Consider the following 23930-nt stretch of genomic DNA (forward strand, 5'->3'; position numbering starts at 1 on the left):
AATTAAGGCATTTAGAAAATGCCATTAACTGCCATTGAATTTGGTCTCCCTTCTGTGTTTGTTGAATAGTTGGGTGGAAAACACTTAACCTTTGGCTCACATTACCTTTCTAGGGAATGACCATCATCCTCTTGGCTTCTTTCCAAATGCACTGGGCTAGTTTTCTTCACTGCAGATTCTCGAGGCCTTTATTTCCACTAACTCTTGTGCTGTTTGGAAACATGCCATCAGTCAAAGGAAAAGAAGGAGAAAGATTGTGAGCTCTCAGTTGTCTAAACATGCTTATTGGTTTGCTTGCTTTCTCAAAGTTTGATAAAGACAAATTTTAGTGTATCCCAAGGGGCCTCCCAGACCACCCCCCCACAGCCTCTGTTAGAAAATAAAGTTAAACACCCCTCTTTTTTTAAATATCAAAATTAGGAAGTGAGCCTCTTTTATGTTTGCAGAAAGCTCTGTCTTTAACACTTGATTTCCTCAGGTGTCTCTGCACATCTACAGAGAATGCTTAAGTATTTCATACATTTATCCAATTGGCTATCTCCACCAACTGTCTGGCTCTAGATCTCTGCCCTCCTCTGCTGCTGGGTCCACTCAGGCTTGGGCTTCTTTCTGTAACTATCTCTGGGTTTGGGCACATTCTTTTCTTTAACTCACCATAGAGATAGCTAATACAGGCTGATGCAACCTTTTTAAATAATGGAGGAAAATTGCAGCACAAAGACTAGAAATAGATACCGAATGTAGAAGATTTCAGAATTCATAGGCCAAAGCCTCCTCTGGAAGATGTATGGAGGATGCACGATCTACTATGAGCTGATTTATGTTTCCCAAAATGTATTTCAAAATCTTAACCCCCAGTAACTTAGAATGTGACCTTTCTTGGAAATAAGATCTTATGGATGAGGTCAGTTCAGATGAGGTGATACAGGAGTGACACGAGCTCTTTAGCCCCACATGATTGATGTCCAGAGACCCAGAGAAGAGAATGCTATGTGAAGACAGAGGCAGAAATTAAGGTGATACAGTTGCAACCCAAGGAACACCAAGGACTGACGGCACCACCAGAAGCTAGGAAGAGGCAAGGAAGGAATCTCTGCCATAGGCATGTCCTTGCTTGATTTTGGGCTTCTAGCCTCTGGAACTATGAGACAATAAATTTCTCGTTTTTTTTTTTTTTTTTAAGCCACCTGGCTTATGGTACATTGTTATAACATCTCTAGGAAACTAGTACCAGGTCCTCCTGCTGGCTCCCAGCCTGTCATCATAATTGCAGAACTGGGGCCCCTGGGTGGCTTAGTCAGTTAAGTGTTGGGCTCTTGATTTTGGCTCAGATCATGATCTCAGGGTCATGGGATCAAGCTCCACATCAGGATCCGTCCTGAGCATGGAGCCTACTTAGGATTCTCTTCCTCAGGATCCCTGGGTGCCTCAGTGGTTGAGCATCTGCCGTTGGCTCAGGGCATGATCCCAATTCAGGGATCGAGTCCCACATTGGGCTCCCTGCATGGAGCCTGCTTCTCCCTCTGCCTATGTCTCTACCTCTCTCTGTGTCTCTCATGAATAAATAAATAAAATCTTTGAAAAACAAGATCCTCTTCCTCTGTCCACCTCCCCCACTCCTTCTTATACTCTCTCTCACAAAATAATAGTAACAACAATAATAATATGAATAATAATTGCAGAATCCAGCTCATCTCTTAACTAGCAGCTGCCTTTGCCCATCAGAAGTCACAGATTAAATTCCAAGGTTCTCCTTGTCTAGCTTAATATCTGCTCCATTCTAGGATGACTGCTGCTTGAGATGTCCATTTTTTTTTAGGAAAATAAATTAACAAGGCTTTGGTTGACTCTCTTGCAGGAACCCCTTTGTGATGACCACCACCAGGCAAACAATGTAACATAACAAGGTAGGTTTTGGCACTATTAATCCAGTTCTTTTTAGAGTCCCTCTGGCTAATTTGCTGACACAATCTCTATCATTCTCTATGTTTTTTGCGTAAATAGGAATACACATATCTTCTCAGAATAAACACACATTTTAGGAACAGCACATGAATTAGGAAATGAATGTATCCTTAGAGAAAGCATAATCTGTAAAATGTTAACACAATGAAATAAAAATTTTTACAGTCTATTTCAGAGAAACTTAAATTGTCTTTGCATTCTATTTCTTCATTCTAAAACACATTGCTTTACCTTTGCATAGCTAAAAGCCACATCAGAGTGATTTTCCTAAAATAAAGGTACAATTTTTATTGCAAGGTAAATTTAAATTTCCACCTATTAGGTAATACAAAAATATTAAAAGTATTGAAATGCCCATCCCCATTTATATACCCCATCCTCCTGCTTCTAGCTATGAAGGGTTTCAAGAAAAAGAAATAGTAATATATAGAGCAATAGAGATAGAGATAGAGGTAGAGGTAGAGGTATAAGTGGAGAGGAAGACAGAGGCAGAGAGGCACAGAGAGAAGTCTCAACCCCTCAGCACCCAGAGTTGGCTAGAACTCTCCATTACCTCAAGAGCTTTTTTTCATTTTGGGATTTCAGTTCTTCCTATTCTTTCTTCCTCCATGAGTAATTGCTCCTTGGATTATACTTTCATATGGAAGTTAGAGTTGGAAATTCCATAAGTAAAAGAAGAAATATCTCAAGAGGAAAGAGATGTAGAGGGTACAGTGATAGTGGTAGAGTGAACATGCAGCTTTCCAGAACATTGCCAATCCCCAACCCACTCCGTGATGGATCTGTGATGTCCACCATGGGTGTGAGAGGAGGTCGAAATGAACCCGTAGCATAGATCTTCTGTTCTGCACAGTCTACCTAATCTGACACTTTATGCAGTAGCTGTCCTTCTTTAGGTTAAACCCTCCATGTCAAGAATCAACAAATTTGGCTCACCACTATTTTCGTAAATAAAATTTTATTGAAAGCAGCCACACCTATTCATTTACATACTATCTGTGGCTGTTTTTATACTACAAAGGCAGAGCTGAGTAGTTCCTGTAGGGACTGTATAGCCCACAAAGCCAAAAATATTTACTATCTAACCCTTCACAGGAAAAGTTTGCTGATCATTATTCTATATGGTGCCAGTCCTACTAGGCAAGGCCCTTCTTGTTGGATCTGCTAAGTGGATGAATTCCATCCTTCAACATGGAGTATTTCATGTTCTAGTTAGAATCTCTCAGTAATAGATAAGTGAAATCAAAACGAAACAATCTAGAGTGAAAACAAACAAATGATCTAGTATGAAATAGTAGAATGTTGACTCTAAATGCAAGGTCCAGGAATAACTGGCTTTAGGTACAGGTGGATCTTAAGAAGCAAGTATGTCATCAGAAGTAATCGCTCTATCTTTATCTTTCAATCTTGCTTTTCTCTCAGGCACACAGGAGTCCCAGATTTATAGTTGACCCATTATCCCAATAGGGTAATGGCATCTCCTTGCCAATTAGTCCAGCAAAAGCACCAACACTGAGTGTAAAAGAAACAACGTGGATAACTTGACAGCCTTGGACCACTCCTATGGCCAAAAGGAATGAAATTTGGTAAGTAGCCTGCCTGGGACGATGGATCTATCCCTATAATTTCCAGTTCCATCCAAATTATAAGACTAGTTATGAGGAAGACCTTGTTCTCCAAAGGAAAATCAGTGTTTTCCTCCAGGTTAAGGGTAAATCAATTTATAGTAAAGAAACATCCACTGTTCCAGACTAATGGGATTTCCATAAGAAGGAAGAGAAATAAAAGAGGCAGGGAACCCATCCTGTTAGATTCTGGTCCATCTAGTCCTGGATTGGTCCTCCTGGATCCCTTCTGTGATTCTGATCTGATCTGTGACTGCCAGTCATTCCATGCCAATCTGAGGGAGCATTCAGTGCTGCCCTGGCCTGAGGTGGTGGACAGGAAGGAAAGCTTGGTGACCTCTGGATGTCTGTATACTCTCCTAACTGAATATCTGCACAGGCAAAAATCCCAACTCAGAGAATTATACATTGTGACCTTATCCCAAGAGATTTTCCAACAGAGCTGCACCCATATCCAGCTGTCATTACTGATGATGCTACATCATAGCAACAGATCAAACCTTGGCTAATACCTAATAGGGAGATATCTTTCTTTTCTCCCCAAAATAAACTCAAAACAATAAAAAGTGGTTGTTAATTTGATAGCTTTTGTTGAGAAATGATCATTGTTGACCATGAACAGGAAAATGACACAGTGTGCCCATTTCAAAAGTTTATTTCCTTTTCTATCCTAAATTTAAATTCTCAATGCTTCCATCTGTAAATACTTTCAGTAGAAACAAAAGTCACAATTCTCTGTCCCTTTGCCTTCTGTTTATTTTAAATAATAATGTCTTAAGGTGGTGAAGCCCTTTCACCATACAAAATCTGTTCCTCTACGAGTGAAAATGGGCCACCTCTTTCCACCTATCCACACATGTTATATAAGGGGCATCAAGGCATTGGTATTTTTTAAAGCTCCTCAGGTATTTCTAGATACTGATGATTTAGATAGTACTCTTGTTTGGCACCTCTGAATCTTCTAAGCCCTACACTGATCACAGAGTTAGCTATCATCTCTCTTTTCATTGTGCTTTTGTTATGACTTCCTGAGCGATTTTGCAGCAGCTAATTTACTTATTTGCTTCTTTCACTAAGCTTTGATCCCTGTAGGCATAGACTCTTTCTTGTTTATTTTTGTATCTTCAGCATTTAGTGGAGCACCTGGAACAAGATAGCTATTTGATAAGCTGTAGCTGAATGGAATAATCTCACACCATCCTCTCAAAGATGCTATAAAGTAGGTATTATAATCATTCCTGTCTCATCAGGTCAGAAACTGAGGCTTATGCTTATGGACATTAAGTGCTATGTGCAGGTTTGACTTGAACCCAGACCTTCTGACTCCAAGGCCATGTTCTTCTCCAAAACATCATTCTTAATGGAAAGTACTGATACGATTGCTACTATTTACGGCTGAAAAATGTGAAATAGCATGTTAAAAACAGTCAAAATTTGGCAGTTTCATAGGCTTCAACCTAATACTTTTGTTGTGGCCTTTCTGTAGGGGTTGGCTTTTTGTTAAAAGAGAACACCCAGGAGTCAAAGCAAATGGACTGGAACTCTCAATGGCCTTAGCTGGTCAGAACAAATGTATCTCGAAGGTTGGTGATCAGAAACTCAGACCCACTGGCCCCTCATAAGTAAAGACTTCAGTCAGTGTTTCATAGGATGAGTTTAGTCTAATGATTGTATGGACATTAACCATCAGATTAGGGCTTTTCTTTAACTTATAGAGTCATGAGTTGGAAGTCAATCCATCAACTCATGGAGCCACAGAGTCATGAAGACTTCTCAAGGAGTCAGATCATTGCACAAAGAGTTAAAAGACCTGAATTTAAATCTCAATTAAGCTACCACCTTGCTATGTGAACTTATGAAAGTCCTTCATTTCTGTGAGCTTTACTTTCTTCATCTGCAAAGTGGAGAGAATAATTTCTATCATACCAGATTACTCTAAGGTTAAAAACAAATATATTATCCATTAAAAGCCTCACAAACTATAATGTAGCATACACTCATAAGATAATTTTATTGCGGCTCTCTTTCACATAGAAGAGAAAGACTAGCAGGCTCACTAAACACAACATTACAATATAAATACTTGAATGAACAACCTAGATGTCTTTAATGATAATACATGAGCATCCTCTTTTTAATGTAAGGTCCCCTCTGGCATGAATAGATTGTTACAGCCAGTTCATTTTCCATGTTTCCAGCAGATTAACTGCTTGTCTGAACTCGTGAAATAGGAATGATGAGCCTCCGTGGAGTTGAAGGGGCTTCCTGATGAACTCATCTGTTTTCGTCTTTTGTAATGAGAAGTTACCACTGTGCCCAGAATGTTCTGCTTCTCTGAAGGCTTGCAGTTCTCACTTTATACAGCAGGTGCGCATGCAGGTCAACAGTCTGATTGAGAAATTCACTACCTAAGACCTAGAGAAAGAAATTACATTAGGACTGAAAACATCTTAAAAATAATACATAAGTAGTGCCATTTCCTTGTTTGTATATTTTGGATACCTCTGAATGCAATTTTGATAGTATATCTATATGGCTCTCAAAGTGTGGATGCCAGAACATTACCACCATCATCATCATCTGGGAACTTTATAGAAATAGAAATTCTTAGACACTCCCTGGACTTACTAAATGAGAAAGTTGGAGGTGGGCCCCAGCAACGTGTGTTTAAGTACTTTCTTGGTGATGCTGATGCATTAAAGTCTGAGAAGCATGACATATCATTATTGGATAAATTCATGCTCCTTTAACTAAGACAGGGACAAGAAGAGTAATATACATATTTATAGTTAATCTCTCTTTACTTGAGTATTTACTGAGAATTCTTTGTCAATTATTCTCAGTTCTGATTATGGGACTTTATTGAGTTAATAGATGTGTGAGTGGAGAAAATTGGACAAAACCATGAGAATCTGAATTCATATAAATTTTAAAGAGACATGTTGCCATCTTTAGTTGAAAAATTCTGGGAAGTATAGGTGGGGCAAAAAAGTACCGAGATAGCTAAATGAACAGGTCCTTCTTTTAGAAAAAGACAACAACAACAACAAAAGAGGTAAAACGTGAATGTCCCTAGTTGTTTAAGCCTTCAATCTCCAGTCACACGTTTAACTCATTTTCTTGTCTTCAATGGTCACATCAAGTCCATTATCAAATCTTCTCAACTCCATCCCCAAAATGTATCTGAAACTCCTTCACATCTCCAAATCTATGCTGCCACTTCCACATCGAGGACATTATTATCTTTCTCCTGGGCCATGTCTTGCCACCTAATTGGTCCTGCAGTTTCCACTCTTGTCAATCTACTTTACACACATTCTGAATCCCTTAAAACATAATTTAGATCAGTCATTCCTCTACCTGCCCAGTACTCTTTAATGGCAATTCTTTGCATTTTGAATAAAAGCCATACTTCTAACCATGACCCGTAAGGCTCAGCCTGATATGGACATTAACTACCTAATCTTGTTTTAATCCCCTTCCCCTGTAGTCTGATGCAATGCCAGGTTTTTATTGTCAGTTCCTTAAACATCCCAGGCTCTTTCCTATCCCTGGGTATTTGCCCTTATTATTAACTCTGCTTGGGATGCTTTTCCTCCCACTCTTTCAAAGCCAAGGCTTCCTTCTGCTTTAGGTCTTCACCTAACTGGCTGCTCTTCACAAGGACCTGTATTGGCAAATCTGTCTCAAGTGTGTTTCCTTATACTCAGTCCTTACTCTACCTTGACTCCTTTTTTATTAGTATTTTTCACAGTTTGAAACTATTTATTTGTTACTCTAGAATGTGAAGTTCTCACATACTGAAATAATGTATGTCTTATTTGATTTTATTTCTGCTCTTACAAGTATGGGCACATAGTGATTGCTCAGTAAATGTTGAATCAGTAAATTGAAGCATTTTTTGTACTCTGTGATTCTTTAGACAGATGGATATTTAGAAAGATTTGCTTGTGCTCTGTTATATAATTCTGTTATAATTGTTCTTCAAGAAAGCTTGGGAAAGGGTTGTTGGTTTTAAATGAGGTGGGCTATGAAAATATGCAGTGCTATGCTAGAACCAGTTCATACTGGCTTGTGAGAACAGATTTTGAGCATTTCTTAATTCCATGACCTTATATTTATAGCTTGAAATCTTTAGTGGTAGGAGTATTTACACTATGGCAACTGACAAAAACTAAAAATGTGAGATTTTTTTTACCCAGAGAATTAGTTCTTAAAAATTTCCCAGCATATTGTTGATAGATAGGTGTTTCAGGTTGTAATCCCCAGAAATAGACCCTTAATTGAGAATTTTTGAGAAAGTGATTAATTTGAAATCATTACAGAGATAAGGGAATAAGAGGAGAATAAGGAAATAGGACCAATAAAGGATGAAGGCCAAAGAAGAGTATGATATCAAACACAGTCCTATGGAGTTTTACTTTGTCTTAATCCCACAGAGCATCTCTGAAAACAAAGTTGTCCATTCAGGGACTAGTGATGTGGATTATTTGTACTTTCACTTATCAGTTATTGGTTAAAGACTGACCCTTGGGGAGCATGCATTCTTAGGCACTATGTTTCTGTGTGCAAAAGAAAAGCAAGTTCTGGCAGTCTGAGGCCAGGGCTGTTAGAAAGAGACACACAGGTTCTGGCTGTTGGAAATGAAAGCACCCAAAAATGGTAAGGGGAACCTGGGCCCATGCTTAGCTTGCTGACAGCCCTGCTACAAGAGTACCTCCTAACCTTTAACATAATTACCCAGTAATAGGGAGATCCAGATAATCAGTAGGTCTGGGGTTGGGTCTAAGATTCTGAAAGTCTAACAATCTCCCAGGTAATCTCACTGATGCTTCTCATGAATCACACTTTGAGGAGCAAAGAGCAACAAGATGCTTTAAATTATTTTGTACAGGAAGATCCAGTTTTATTTGGCTTATTCAAGTTAGTTTTCATGGAAACATGGTTTATAGAAGAGTTTGAAATAGAACCACCTGAGAGATATTTGATTCCACTATTGAATTTCCCCACTTCGTCAGTGAGGTCAAACACTTTTAGTACTTAGATTTGCCAGGGACGTTTCAGATCCCCAGTACTTCAGAGAAGATAAGTAAATGCCAGGTAAGTACTTAACACTTTTTTGACCATGTCATAGTGCTAGTAGCCAAATCTATTCCCCAGATACCAATGATTTTTGTTCTATCTTTTGGCTTCATTCATTCAACAAGCATTTAATGATACCTATTTGTTTGCAAGTCACTATGGGAGTTTTGTTGGGGACATAAAAATGAATTAGGTAAAAAAAAAATAGACATGTCTCTTACCCTTTGTGGCATCACAGTTTAGAGTATAGATTTATAGAAATAACTGGAAACTGGTTTCAAATTGATAAAACATCGACAATGTTTTACTTTGTGGTGTTCAATGGGAGTCAGAGCTTGAATTACCCCTGACCTGCATTTTCCTTACACAACCAACTTAAAAATGTGAGGGGGCTGCCTATAGCACAAACTCAATGAAGAAATAAAGTAGAAAATTATTTTTAAGCCTCATTGCTGGAGATGTGAAGACATAAATGTTTTTTTTCATGCCAACTATACTCTTTATTTTTATATTCCTCAATGAATGCTAATAAGACATACCAGTGCAGACTGCCTTAGGCAGAAATAAATATTATGCACTTGCAGTAATTAATTTATGGCAAAGTGTAGTCAGTAGGGTAAAGTGAATTTGTGAAATTCTCAGTGTACTTGACAGCTTCTTATTGAAGCAGAAATAAAATGTAGTCAATAAATGGTAAAATGCTGAGGAAAGTGTTTAGTTATCACCACAAGGGTTATATTAAGTAATTTGGGGTACTTTGCTTTCCTACTCATCCCAGAAGTTATGCATTCATATTATTGCAACATCAGTGCAGTATTTTCTAAACCAAGTGAATAAGGAATTGAGCAGAAGAAAACTTTATGGAAGTATTCTTTGACGATACCTTTTTTCTAACAGTATGCAAATGAGTTTCTAGGTAAGTTAGCCTTTACATGGATCTTCATGGGGCCTCCAACTCAAGTATTTCGGAAGTATTTTGGTTCAAATAATTTGGAGGCAGCTGCAATTCATAAAATGTTACTTTATAGACATGGGAATGGTTTGGCAAATAGACATTGTTAACAGGATGCTGTTGAGTAGTTTCAGTATTCCCTGCCCTTAGGCATGCAGTTTTGTTGGTGGTAATCTCTCTAAGTTCAGATTCCTGAGAAGCAGAGCCTGAGATGAGAAATCTTGTGCAAGTAGTTTATTGAGGGAGGGCACTTGAGAGGACTGAAGGAAAAATCTGGGCAAAATAAGAAGATACAGAGAACAAAAATCATTGGTACCCAGGGAAGAGATGTGGCTAATAGCACTATGACATGGTCACCACCATGGGGCAAAGGACCTAGACTTTTATACCCCCCAAGTCAGTTAATCAGGAAGCAACTCTGGAGAGAAGTGGACTATCTCCAGGTGCGGTGGCTCCTTTCGGCCAAGGACAGTTCTTGTATTGGAGATTTGGAGACAGAAGCAGCTGAGATCCAATACATACAGGCAGCTGGGGATAGTGCATTAGCCAATAAAGGAAATTTGGGTGGGGCACAGACTTGACCCATTATACTCACCTGGGAATGAGGAAAGGAGAAAAAAATAACAAGTTTGTTTACGAACTAAGTGCTATGATAAAATAGCAAAAATAATGCCCTTGCACTGATTAGCAGGTCTTGGCCACAAGAACATTTTGGTTCCTGGTATTATTACTAAACTTTTCCTTCTGAAGTAAGTTAAAGGTTCATCCAGTAATGATTCCACACTTTTTAAATTAGTTTCCAGCATAAAATATGCCCATAGGAAATAAATAAGCTATTACAACATTGGGGGAAATTAACCAGGCAATGCTCATGCCTTGGATGACAAAATCTGGGGGAAATAGTCATGAGCTAGTATTATTGTGGTGAGTGTATCACTTCCTTTCTCCATACAAGTCTTCTGCAGACCCAAATTGACACACCTTGCATTCCACAGATATCACCTGGGTAGCAGCCAGGACATTGAAAGCCCTGGTCCCTGAAGGGTAGCTAATAGTGTCATCTGTCATCAGCCATGGCCATCCTGTAGGAGAACCTAGTTGGTAGAAATATCCTCCCAGGAAGCATGGGTGCAAGTCCAAGGGAAAATAAGGATTGAAGATACTTTTTTCTTTCCCCACTATCTCGTTATTACATAGATGATTTTTTTTTTTTGCATTTTTCAATATCACCCAGAGTTCTCTCTTTGATCAGTCTGAAGGTGCAGGTCAGAGGGACTTGGAGTCTCCCCACTCCAATTCCTCTAGTTAGCTTTCAGGACAACTAGAACACTAGACATGATACCTTATGTGGACTGATCCTTCTCTTCTTCCCTCTCTTCATTTTCTGTTTCTTCTTTTGCCTTTTTGCTTGTTTCTTCCACCTTTGTTCATTCTTTTTTCTTTAAGTTACTTTATCTTCCTCCTTTCTTCTTGAAAGAAACTGGTTTCTTTCTTTCTCCTCTCTTCCCTACTCCATTCTTCTGTGTCCCTCCTCATCTTCCTTCCTTCTGTTCATCATTTCATTCTTGCATTTCACATCTGTTCTTTCTTTTTTCTATCCTTTTTTCCTTCCCTCTCTTCTTTAATTTCCACAGCAAAATCTATTGGTTCCCAGGTAGCCAGGGTGCCTGCTATATTCAGACTGCCTTCTCAGGATCCAAACAAGGTTATCACAATTAATTTGGTAAAAGTGATACAACCAAATAATCTAAGTATTTATGTTTCATAATTTGGGGAAGGCACGAAGAATGTGAGAGGCAGGTAATTCAACAGGGCATTGCCTTTCTTCTAAACTACTTAACGCAAGGCTCAGCTCTGTCGGGCCCTAACCCGTCAGGGCCCCAGTGCTTTGGATCTACCATGCTTATGGATCCTTTTCCGGATCCCCCGCATTTGCAGTTCGTGGCATTCTTTGCAGAGCTCAAAAAATGCTGATGTAAGTTCACTATCCCCACCAGCCAGCTTTGAGCAAGATCTGTCTCAACTGCCTCTCTCTCATTACACATCCCATCTGTCTCTGATGCTCCTTTGGCAGTCAAAGAGCTTGATGCATTATGCATCTCAAATATTAGAAAGATTATATAACCACCAGGCTATCAAAATCAGGAGACCAGAAATAATGGGATCATCTCTTTCAAGGACTTTTCCCTTAGTTATAATGTCAAGGAGGACAATAGTACTGGTTGGAAAATTTTAAATGGGAAGAAAAATACACAATCACAGGTATATACACTTGCAATCTCATACTGTTCCAGGGATTGACTTTGTCAACTTGGTTAAGAAGAATGGAAGTATTAAATATCTTTTGGCAAGAGTCTCCCAGAATCATTAACTGATTTTGTGATTCAACAAAGGCCTATAAATTACTAAAGGTATTGCCAGAAAGATGCAGTTTATGTATAAATAGATGAAAGTAGAAGATACTATATCTTTTATAGGTTGCTTAACGATATCCACGGGGTGACATGTTAGTCATAAAAATGAGTAGAGATAGGGGCAGCCCGGGTGGCTCAGCGGTTTAGTACTGTCTTCAGCCCAGGGTGTGATCCTGGAGTCCCAGGTTCGAGTCCCAGGATCAAGTCCCATGTTGGGCTCCATGCATGAAGCCTGCTTCTCCCTCTGCCTGTGTCTCTGCCTGTCTCTCTCTCTCTCTCTCTCTCTCTCTCTCTCTCTCTCCTGAGTAAATAAATTTTAAAAAATCTTTTTAAAAAATGAGTAGAGATAGAAGGAATTAATGCAAGGCATTTTTTCACATTGTTGATTTGCTAATCTGACTAGATAAGTAGTTATTTCTTACACCAGAATGTTAGTTGGTTATGGTAGCAAAGCATCAATCTATGTTGTACCTTGCTCATTAGAGATTCTAATTATTAGAAAGAGTCAAGTTAATTATGCACACCATAGGCAGGAAAGAGTTAACTATCCCTATGGAACATTTGCAGATTAGTGGAAGACTAGGAATTCAGAGAAGACGAGCAGCAGAAAAATCTAGCAGGGAGGGTTGCTAAAACCAAGGAGGGGTGCTTATCAAGACTTCATTACCCCCAAACCCTAAAAACCCAGCATAATTATCTTATATGGTTGCAAAACTTCTTTTAATTTGGGAAATTTCAACCCCTGGAGCTAACTTTCAGGTGTTTGCTATGATTCAGAGATTTATCATAGAATTCAAGCATAGAAAGTATATGCACTTTGGTCTTCTGCAGTACAGGAATGTCACTGAGAGCCACAAAGTTTCATTCTTAACCTTCTCTGGAGCCACAAGTTCTCTGTTTCTATTTCTGTATTTACCTTCAGAAGAGGAAGGGCTTCTTCTGCTTCATTGGCATATTAGCCCTCAGAACTACTCCCAAGATGGTGCCTTTGGCCACTGAATCCACATCTTATTTCAAATCTCCTGCCATAGCCAAATGGTCCAGTCTTGTCCTTTGCCCCAAATTGGGAGAAAACATCTAATGGCTTCACTTGGGTCATATGACTACCTCTGGTCCAATCAGCTATGGACCAAGAGGATGAGTTACATTTCACACATGTGTTCATTTATTTGGTGGAAGGGAGAGTTATTATCAGAGCATGGATGTGGCTAGAAACATCAAAAGTCTGACACATCATTCCAGTATTTAAAAAGTTGAATTGAGAAACACCACCAGCAGAAGGATGATCATGGAATGGAACTGTAAAAGTTGAATGGATCTGTAATCATATCCTAATTTAAAAGTAATGTTCCCAGAGATCTTAAGCTGTCTTTATTTTATTATTATTATTTTTTAAGCTGTCTTTAAAAATATGAAGATTGTACACAAATTTTAATTTATGGAAATTTAACATGATCTTTAAGATAAGATAACCAACGGCAAAAACATTCCTACTTGATACTAAAACATCCAGTTTAAAATAAACAAAGCTATATGATGGCTTTAAATTGATGTGTGAATTGTGTTTTTTTAAATCATTGAAATATGAACACTATTGCCAATTACTTGATTCTTTTAATAAAAAAGTTATTTTCTCCCAGTATGTAAGTTAAATTATCTTCTTATTTCCCAGCTCTACACTTTCCCCTTAAAGGAAATGTATCTAATTCTCTGCCTTTCAGATTAACTTCTTGCTGTTCCAATAACTTAAATAACAGAAGTGACCTGCAATAAGCCCTAAGATATGAGATATGAGCTTTATAAATAAGATCTATACCTCCATCGTTGCTGCTATTCATTCAAGTGCAAAAGCCCATAACTCTTCCTTCTCTGACCCAAATCATTCAGTCACCAAGTCTTGCCAATTTCTCTTTCTTGATGTCTATCAAATCCATCTCTTTCAATATTTCTTTCCTTCAATCTTTTGTATACACTTCCCCAGGAATACTTCCAAGGCACTGCTTTGCTTTTGTCTATTCTTTCTGCTAACAAACTTTTCATGATTCACCATTGATTTCAAAACCAAGTCCACTCTCACCACCCTCCCATTCCAGAATCTTCCTTCCTAGCCTAACCCAAAGGTAACAGAAAGCTGGAAAAGGAGAATGAAAAATGAGAGACAAACCTGATGTCGACTTCTGTGGCTAGTTCAGGTAGTGAAGCTGAATTCCCTCAGCCAAATGAGAATAAATCCATCTGTCTTTACCTGGTTTTGGTTGTTAAACATTCTCAGTATTATTTTCTTCTTTATTAACATAGCGGTTCTTGAAATGATGTCAGCCTCCCAGTAGCTTCTGAATGAGTCTTCATGCTATGTCTCCTTATCCATAATAGAAGCCATATGGCCCAGGTATGTTTTATTTAGACAACATGATGCCTTAAATGTTTTAAAATAAGTTACTGACATTTAAAAATGGGGAGATCGCAAAAAATCTGGTTTCAGATTTGCTCTGTTAGAGGATGAATCAGAAGCAAGAGTGCAAGGTTTGATTTAAAAGTTATTCTGCTTCTTCTCTTTGCATACCTAGTTCTATAATAAATGTTAGTTTGCATTTGCCCATAAAGGTATTTTATGGAGGGGGTGCTTTCTAGTTATTTCATTATTTTCCCAAGTATAGAGAAGATAAATTTTGGTCTTTGTTGTCATAAGCTCCTACGTGTACATTTAAAGTTTTTTTTTTTTTTTAAGAGAGAAGAGGTAAATATACAGTGATAAATTAATATATAATAGAAACGAATTAGAATCAGAAATTACCTTGGCATCTGCTTATGTTAGGGAATATATCTGTTTGCTCTGGAGTTATAGCCCCCAGCTAGTTCCTAATCCTTCGTCTTGGTTGGGGGTGTGCATAATCACTTTTAAAACAACCTATTTCTGGATGTCCTGGTTCTGCTTTTTTGACTTCTTAGTTTATAAGTCTTGTAGAGCTGATAGTGTCAGTGGACCCATTCAACAAATACCTATTTTGAGCATCTTCTATGTGTAAATACTCTTCTAGGTTTCAAAAACAAAAGTGAATATGGTCATGAAAGAGTTTTTAACAGGTTGGATAAACAGTCTCAGTGCTTCTGTGAAAATGAGAGTAGGAATATAACACTAGCCAGGAATGAAAGAGCCTAAAACATAACATGTAATCAATACATGATCAGGGCCTTCAGCCTTGGAATGGAATTTGTTTACTGGTGCCAATGCTAGGTAGAGAGGCTGTTGTCCAGGTGTCACTGTAAAGTACAATAATCATTTACTGATGCCCTACTCTGGACCTAGTATCATGCTAGATGCTAGAGATACAACTAGAAGCAGACATAACCCTTCCTTTCCAAAGCTGACATACAGTCTCTTAGATTGCTTGGAGGGAGGAGGAGCAGAGTACCTATATTAACAAATAAATGTGTGGTCCTAGATAGTCTCATCCCCTTTTGCCTTTCCATTCTCCTCCATCCTTCTGCTTGGTGGAAGTAAGTATCTTTTAACATAAAAATCCATGGAATTTATCATTTGAGAGGTGATCAATATTTGTACTGCTTTTAATCTGATTAATTATTCATCATAATAATATTATCAAAACAAATAACAGCTGACATTTATTGAGCACTATTTGCCAGGAACTCTTCTGAGCACTTTTTATATAGTACCGCATTTATCCTCACAACTTCTTTATGAAGTATGTGCTTTTATCCTGTATGTAGTTAAGGAAGCTAAGACACAGAAACGTTAAATAACTTGCTCAATAATTCACAAGAAAAAATAATAAATAATAAAAAATAATTCATAAGAGAATTGATCTTGTCAATATGAGGCCCAACCATTGCCAGCCTCAGAGATCTAAGGCCAGGGTTCTTGCTGCTCTGAAACACAGAGAGTGAGGAAGTGGTTTGATGAAATCAGGAAGTTGGGTGAAGGCAGAAGAGGTAGATTTAAGAAGGGAAATGAAGGACTCAGGTTTATCTATCTAAAGTGGGTACTGTCTGAAATGATTCCATGTGAACAGTAGAAAAATCCTTTGATTTAGATGCCAAGTACATTTGAACTTGGCTGGAACTAAGAATTATTTATTTATAGTAGAGATTACCTGGTTATTGTGGGACATAAGTCATATATATATATATATATATATATATATATATATATATATATATATCATCCAGCATCATAGGTCCTAAGACAGGTTTTTTGGAGGAGGCAGAAAAGGAAATGGTCAATTTTGCTGATTGGCAGTCTGGAGATAAGGAAGGCTTCTTGATGGAGGTCAAGCTGAATCTTAGAAAGTAAGCAGGTATTTACCAACTCACTCTCTCCTCCTCCCCCAAAGAAAAAGAGGGTGGAGAAGGGCATTTCTGACAAAATAGTTAGCATGGGCAATGGCATATAAGTAGGAAATGGTCTTAAGAGGAATCACAAGAAGTTTAACTCGGCTAGAGTTACCTTGCTGTAATGATGTTGACTGGAGATGTTGCCATGAACTGACAACGTTGTAAGCCATATTTAGAGTAGGATATAGGAAACTGTTGAGGATGTGTTAGCAGAGGAGTAACCTGGTCAGGTATGGTTTATAAAGCTCACTCTGGCATGATACAGAGCATGGCTAGGTGAAAGATATATGCTTCAGCATTGCTCCCAAACCCACTATCTCTATAGAGGTGCTAACTGTAGCTTGTATATCCCTTTAAACATATCCTGAGTATATTAAAAGGAGAAGAGAGATCTCTAACATGTGTTTTGTGACTTTGAACTTCTCAGGAAAATGACAAACTGTATATTGCTCATGGAGCAGATGGAAGATCACTTGTAGTTTATATTCACATCTGTGAGAAATCTTTAGGATTGAGTGGTTTAACAGTACTTCTGTTGTATGTACTATAAAAATTCATTGGTCAAATCAAGTCTCAAGGCTGATTATGGAAATAAAATGTGCTACTCTATTTCACCATTTTATTATTTAATTAACAAATATAAATTTAATGTTTACTATGTGCTGAATATGTCTTGTATTATATACTGTGGGAGATGCCAAGAACAAAACAAATACTAATACTATTACTAATAATATGGTAGTGGCCAACATTTATTGACTGATAGCTTGAAGGCATTTTTGTAAATGCTTTACTTGGATTACCTCACGAAAATACTGAAAGGTAGATATCATCATTATTTTTGTTATATTAATGAGGAAACATACCCAGAGAGATATGGTATGAGATTACAAAGCTAGTTAGAGGCAGAGTTGAGATTTCAAGTTTGTCTGATCCCAAAACTTAAGCTTTTAATGTGATACTCAAGGAATTTAGATTCTAAATATGAGCCAACAAAATGGAGAACAATAAAAATGTCACAGGACAGATACAAAATAAGTATAAATGGATCCAGAAAAGCAAGGTGACCACATTTATTTTGGTAAGGTCAGGGAAAACTTTGGAGGGAGAAAGTACCGTGTCCTGGATTAGGTTTCTCTAGAAGAAACCCTAAGACAAGGACTCAAGTATAAATAATTTATTTGGGAAGTGATCCCAGAAAGCACTGGTAGGGTTATGGGGGAGTGAGAAGAGGAGAGAAGTAATAAAGAACATGTTCTAGTACAGGTCACCACTATAGACAACTAAGGCTTAATTCCATGGGAGATTCCAGAAGGTAGTACAGAACATGATTCAGAGTTGTACCAAGCACAAGGTGAGGAAGCTGAGGTATTTATGCTCCTATTTCAATCTTACAATGACTAAAGGCTGCTCCTGGCTTTGTTAACTCCCCAGAATTTCCAGCCAGCTCCAGGCACATGCCCTCAAGTCAGTGAGTATGCGGTGACTGCAGTAAGATGAAGTTAGAATGTACTGAAGTGCTGGCTGCTGAGCATAAATGGACCAAGCACTGACAGCATCAGCTTTGAAGTTTAAAATGTGGCCACTCCTTGATGAAAAGGAGGCAAGAGATATAGTCTTTAGTTTGGTCATCTGTGTGCTCAGCTAAAAATCTAGGGTACTACTTCTGAGAAAGAGGAAAAGAACAGGTATAAGGAAACAACTCACAGTCTCTGCTACCTTATTGCCCATAGAGTGGTTCAAAGGAGTAGTAATTGGTGTCCATCGAAAGATGAATGGATAAAGAAGATGTGGTCTATGTATACAATGGAATATTACTCAGCCATTAGAAATGACAAATACCACCATTTGCTTCAACGTGGAGGGTATTATGCTGAGTGAAATAAGTCAATCGGAGAAGGACAAGCATTATATGGTCTCATTCACTTGGGGAATATAAGTAATAGTAAAAGGGAGTAGAAGGAAAGGGAGAAGAAATGGGTAGGAAATATCAGAAAGGGAGACAGAACATGAAGACTCCTAACTCTGGGAAACAAACTAGGGGTGGTGGAAGGGGAGGAGGACGGGAGGTGGGGTGAATGGGTGACAGGCACTGCGGGGGGCACTTGACGGGATGAGCACTGGGTGTTATTCTGTATGTTGGCAAATTGAACACCAATAAAAAATAAATTTATTGTTAAAAAAAAAAACAAAAACAAAAACAAAGGAGTGGTAATCTACACAAGAAAGACCAGGGAAATTTTTCCCTGAGGAAGTGTTAGCTGAGCTCAAATGGCTGAGATGAACAAAAGGCCTGTGTGTGTGGCATGGTAGCCGCACTGGACTTGAGGTAGAGGAGGATGTGGTAAATTGGAAGATCTGAGGAAGGCTGTAAGGCAGAAGTGCAGGGGTTAGGGAGAGAACAGGGTATAATGAGGTTAGAGAATGGGGAGGTAAGATGTCAAGCAGAGCCAAGTTAACATGAACTAAACTGTAAACCTAATGCACTTAAATATCCCCCTCAAATAAGCTATTAATTTGACCTAGTTGACTATCAGCATCATCAGGAGATTAAGGACTGCCTGTAGTTATCTATCCTATTAGTTTTAGGAACTTTAGGTATTGGAGTAGATGGTGGAGAGGGTGCATAGGTGCAGTCTGCCACTCAATGCCTCTGAAATGATACCAAGTGAGTGGCTATCTTTGTTATCAGGATGTATTGAGCTATAAAGATACTGTGACTCAAATTGCCTTAGTAGAAAGAGGTGTGTGACCAGGTTCCAGTGATGAGGGATTTAGCTGTTCCCTGCTGTTCTCTTGATTCTTTCCTCCTCTGTATCAATTTCATTCTCAGCTTGGGTTTCTTCATGGTTATAAGATGGGTGCCATCTGCAACCCTAGCTGCAAAGCACTGCTTTGTTCTAGTAGGAAAGGATAATTTATCTAACTATAGGATGGATTTCCTTCCCTCACTCCTATTAGACTTCCTTACATGTTGAGCCCACCTCTGGGCCAAGGATGATTACCAAGCAAATTTCCACAGCAGACTAGTGCAAGCTTGAAATCTAATTACCATCAAAGAGGACAGGAATACCACAATTGGCTTGGATTAATCAAGGATCACTTCTGGAGATGCAGATGGAGTTATAGTCATGAGAGCAGAGTGCATACCTGGATAAAATAATGCTTTTGAATGGAAGGAGTGGGGTACAAACGATGCTGGGCTGATCACCAAAAATGTCGACTCCCCTACAAATTCCATCTGTTCTTCAAAATAACCACAGAAAATACAGGACCAATAACTGATACATTTGAAAACAGAGCTTTTCTTGAAAATATCCACGTGAGGCAACACATAGTTCAGTTAAAAGCCTAGACTCTGGATCTAAACACTTGTGTCCAGGTTCACAGTTCACCATTTACCAGATGTATTATCTTAAGAAATTTAAATTCTTGGTTATATTACCTATATACTAGAGATACAAAAAATTATCTCTACCACAAAGTGTTGTATAGCTGTTAAAATAAAAAAAAATGTTTTATAAATCTTGTGACAGTGTAAAGTTCGTGGTAAAACAAAAATTTAATACTATTACTCATTTGCTTAGTGCAAAATGCTTTTCTGCCAGTTATGTTAAAATAGAGTGAGAACTTGTGATATGACTGGGAATTTCTGGCATGAAGATATTTTTGGGAATTGGTAGAATTGATATGAATTTAAAACAACTCCTTCTAAATGTCCAGTTTACAAATCTGGGTTTTTGAAATGCAATGAAGGCATTAAAAAGAGCTTTACTGATATGAAAGCATAGCCAGAATATTAGTGTTTCCATGTATAGACATTACTGAGCCCCTTCAAGGAACAGATGGACTTAAATGTGAATGAATGAAGTGATAACGTAGGTATAATTAGTGGGAAGGGATAATGACACTGTAATTAGACCAGGGATATGAAGAGTTGGAGAAGGCTCCAAACACCTATCTTTCACTGCCCAGAAATCATTATAGGAGGTTGGGGCTTAGGGAGCAAGGAGAACTTGCTTCATAAGGATGTTTCCATTGCTAATGCCAAAACACATCCAGCCATTGTATAGTTTTGCAAATCACTCTCCTGAGAGAATGAGAAGATAATTTTCAAGGCAGCTAAGCCTACATAACCACTAAAATGGAAATGAAATTAATGGAATAGTTTTTATATTCCCTCTCACATTCATCTATAATAAATCATATGAAGCTGCAGCATTTCTGCATTTATCATGTAAACAGTCCCTTTCCTCCTAATGGTTGTACTTGTGTCTTTAAGTACTAGAGAAATAGATTAATTGTCTGGAGTCTGGGAAAAGACAGTACTCGCTCATAAGTAGCTATCAAATGATCATGCCTGTGCTATCCAAAAGGCAGTCACCTCTAGGACTCTTGGGCAGTGGAAGAATGTTCAGATAACAGAAATACAGGAACAGACTCATCCCTCCCACCCCACCACCCTACCCCTTTTGGTCCATCCACTAGATGCAAGTACCCTGCTCTGTTGTCAACGCTGTAAGGAAAACCACATTGAGAGGACACCCTTCCTTCTTGTCTTGGCTTGCATAACTTATATTAAAAACTGAAAGCTGATACATCAGGCCACTCAGAGGCTCTTGAACAAAAGTACATGAGCCCCAAAGGAAACAAATAGAAAAAGTCTTTAAGAATGTTAAATATTCTTTGTGCTGGTGTACTACCTCTTACCTTCAATCTAAAAAGCACTTTGCATGTATGAATGTCATGGCTATTCCCTAAACAGAGAGCTCAGGTAAACTCAGACATAGGATAAAAGAATTCCCCTTATTTTTCTTAGTCTTTGAAATGTTGATGTTTTCCCCAGACTATGCTTTTCTATCTTGGATACATGTGGTCCCTGACATCGTGGCCTAGTGTGTCTGGTAATACATCAAACCTCACAATAAAGTTAGATCTATTGTAGTGGAGCATTTTTTCCACTTCAGGGTTAGTATATTAATTAGGAATACGCTGAGCTGCAAGTAACAAAACCAGTGGTTTAAACAAATAAATAGTATAATTTGCTTACATAACAAGATCTCCAGCATTAGATGGTACTTTTAGGGACTTTGATTTTTGTCTGTCTTTTTACTCTAGTAGCCATTCTTTCACCTTCTTTTGCATTTCAGCTTTTGTCTTTTGTCTTGCACCTACTATCGCAACACAGCTGCTGTACTTCAATGGACAAGGCTGTGTACAATGTGGTTGGGCAATGTTAGTTGCCTCTGGGAAAAAAAATCTTTCCAGGATCCTCTCCCTAAATTTTCCATTTTACCCTCAGTTGCTGAAAATGGACAATATTTTGTCCTCACAGATAGGGACAATTATACATCAGAATTCACAATTGTCTCAATTGGCTTAGACTAATTATGATCCTGTACTTGGAGCTTTTCACATTGTCATCTTGAATGAAATTCTGATTCTGTTAATGAGGAGAGAAATGACTTTGATTACTCAATTAATGAGGTTAACTACAGTAAATATCAGGAATATCTTGTAATAGCAAAACAAAGAAGAATATATTGCATTAAAGATGAAAAATTTGCATTAAAATTTGAGACAATATTTGAAGACACCACAAGATTTCAAAATGCACTTCAGGCCTGTCATAGTGAATAACTGAGTACCTGTGCCCCCTCCTACAGTTTACTTTACACAGAGTAACAGAGAGATCTTTGGAAAGTACAATCTGAATGTGTTCCCTTGCTTAAGACCTGTCAGTACCATCTCAACTGTGTTGGGATAAAGTTTAGAGCTCTTATGGTGCCATTGAAAATCTCTCAGAGTCTGATCTCAGATTTCTCCCTATCCCCATTTTTGCCACTCCTCCAATTTACCTTTGAAACTCCTGTTTTACTTATTCCACTCTTCAACAGAGCTAAGCAAACTTGCCTTTGAATCTGGTACATGCTTCTTCTCTCTGGATCTCTCTACTCCCACCTTCCATATGTTTTTTTCCATTGATAACTCCCAGCCATCCTTCCAGCTGTTGCTTCCTCTGAGAAGCCTTCCTTGATGTACCTCATAGGTTCAGTGGCTGCTTTTTGTTCCTCCTGCACCCTCTCCTTGAATTTAGAGTTCTTTATCAGAATTGCTGTAGATTATTCAGAACATAGAACTATTATCTTACCTTGCTTACTGTTTGATCCTGACTGCCTAGCACATCGCCTAGCATTCAGTAGGAATTCCATAAATATCTTGAGTTTTAGTTGGTTCCTACTCGAGGTTTGTTTGAAGATCTTCTAACTCATTCATTGACAGCATGCTAATTACATAAGGGGAAGCTCCATCCCTTCCCAATGACTTTGAACAAACAGACAAAACTCAGACGCTAAGGGAAAAATAGGATATCAGAAGCAGAGAGACATTTGACCAATTGCCTAATATGACCCCAATGCCCATTTTATCAGGAAGATTTAGCAGGTGAGAATTTTATCACAGCCACTCTTAAGAGAACTGCCTTTTTCTTCAATAAATAAGGCTTTTATTTTGCTTTTGAGTTGTTTTGTAAAAATGTCTGTCATCTCATATTTAATGACTTATTACTGTTTGTTTGGTTTTCCTCCAAGTTTACAAATGAGAGTGTAGGGCCTAGAATACTCATTAAGCTGGCTTTCCCTCCCTAAACTCACCGATCCTTCTTGGTGGGTCTTGTTGCCAACTGTGTGAGACAGGCTGGAACCATGCTGCAGAACAGATGGTACCTGGGAGCCAAGTTTATTATTGATACCTCCAGATTCATGGTTCATCTTTCAGAAGGAAGTCAGGCAAAGAAAGAGGCATCTGAGCCTCTGGATACAGCCATATCTGAACCTAGATGCTCCTTTAAGCTCCCAGGTTTATAAATCAGTAAATGTCTTTTTTGTTTAGTCTTCTTTGAGTTGAGATTTGGTCATTCATAAATGAAGGGCAAATACAGGATTTGGAATCAGAAGTGTAATGGTTGATTGGCTGGAAGTATTAGCATAATCCTGTGGCCAACAGTAGGAGGAATTATTCCCACCTAAACTACTGACTATTCTATTATCAGAGAAGGGGGAAAGCATTCCAAGAGACAAAAATGAAAAAAACAAAGGTATCTATTTCATCCACATCATATGCCCCTTCATCACTGCACCATTAGCTAAATTTATGAATTGCTTTTATTTCTAATTTTGGAGCATCCTTCAGGATGGTAGAAGTAAACAACTTCCAAAAATTAATTCCCCAAATGTCACTTTATCAAGAGTAGTCTACTGAAAGCCAATTTGTTAAAAATTAATTGTAAATTTTAATTTAAATTAAAAAATGTATGAACAAATCAAAATTAGCCAAAGTATATCATATAATAGATAAATTAGGATTAAAAGAAAACTACCATATCAACATTGAGATTTTAGTTCCAAATGATAAAAGATATTTAATATGTTTCTAAATATTATATTTAATAGCCAAAGTTGAACATTTTGTTAAAACTGTTGAATCTTTCATTAAGTTTTATAAAATTACAATGAATACACTGCCAACCAAATGCTGGTA

The sequence above is a fragment of the Vulpes vulpes genome, chromosome 9, assembly GCF_048418805.1.
Source record: "Vulpes vulpes isolate BD-2025 chromosome 9, VulVul3, whole genome shotgun sequence".
Taxonomy (NCBI): domain Eukaryota; kingdom Metazoa; phylum Chordata; class Mammalia; order Carnivora; family Canidae; genus Vulpes; species Vulpes vulpes.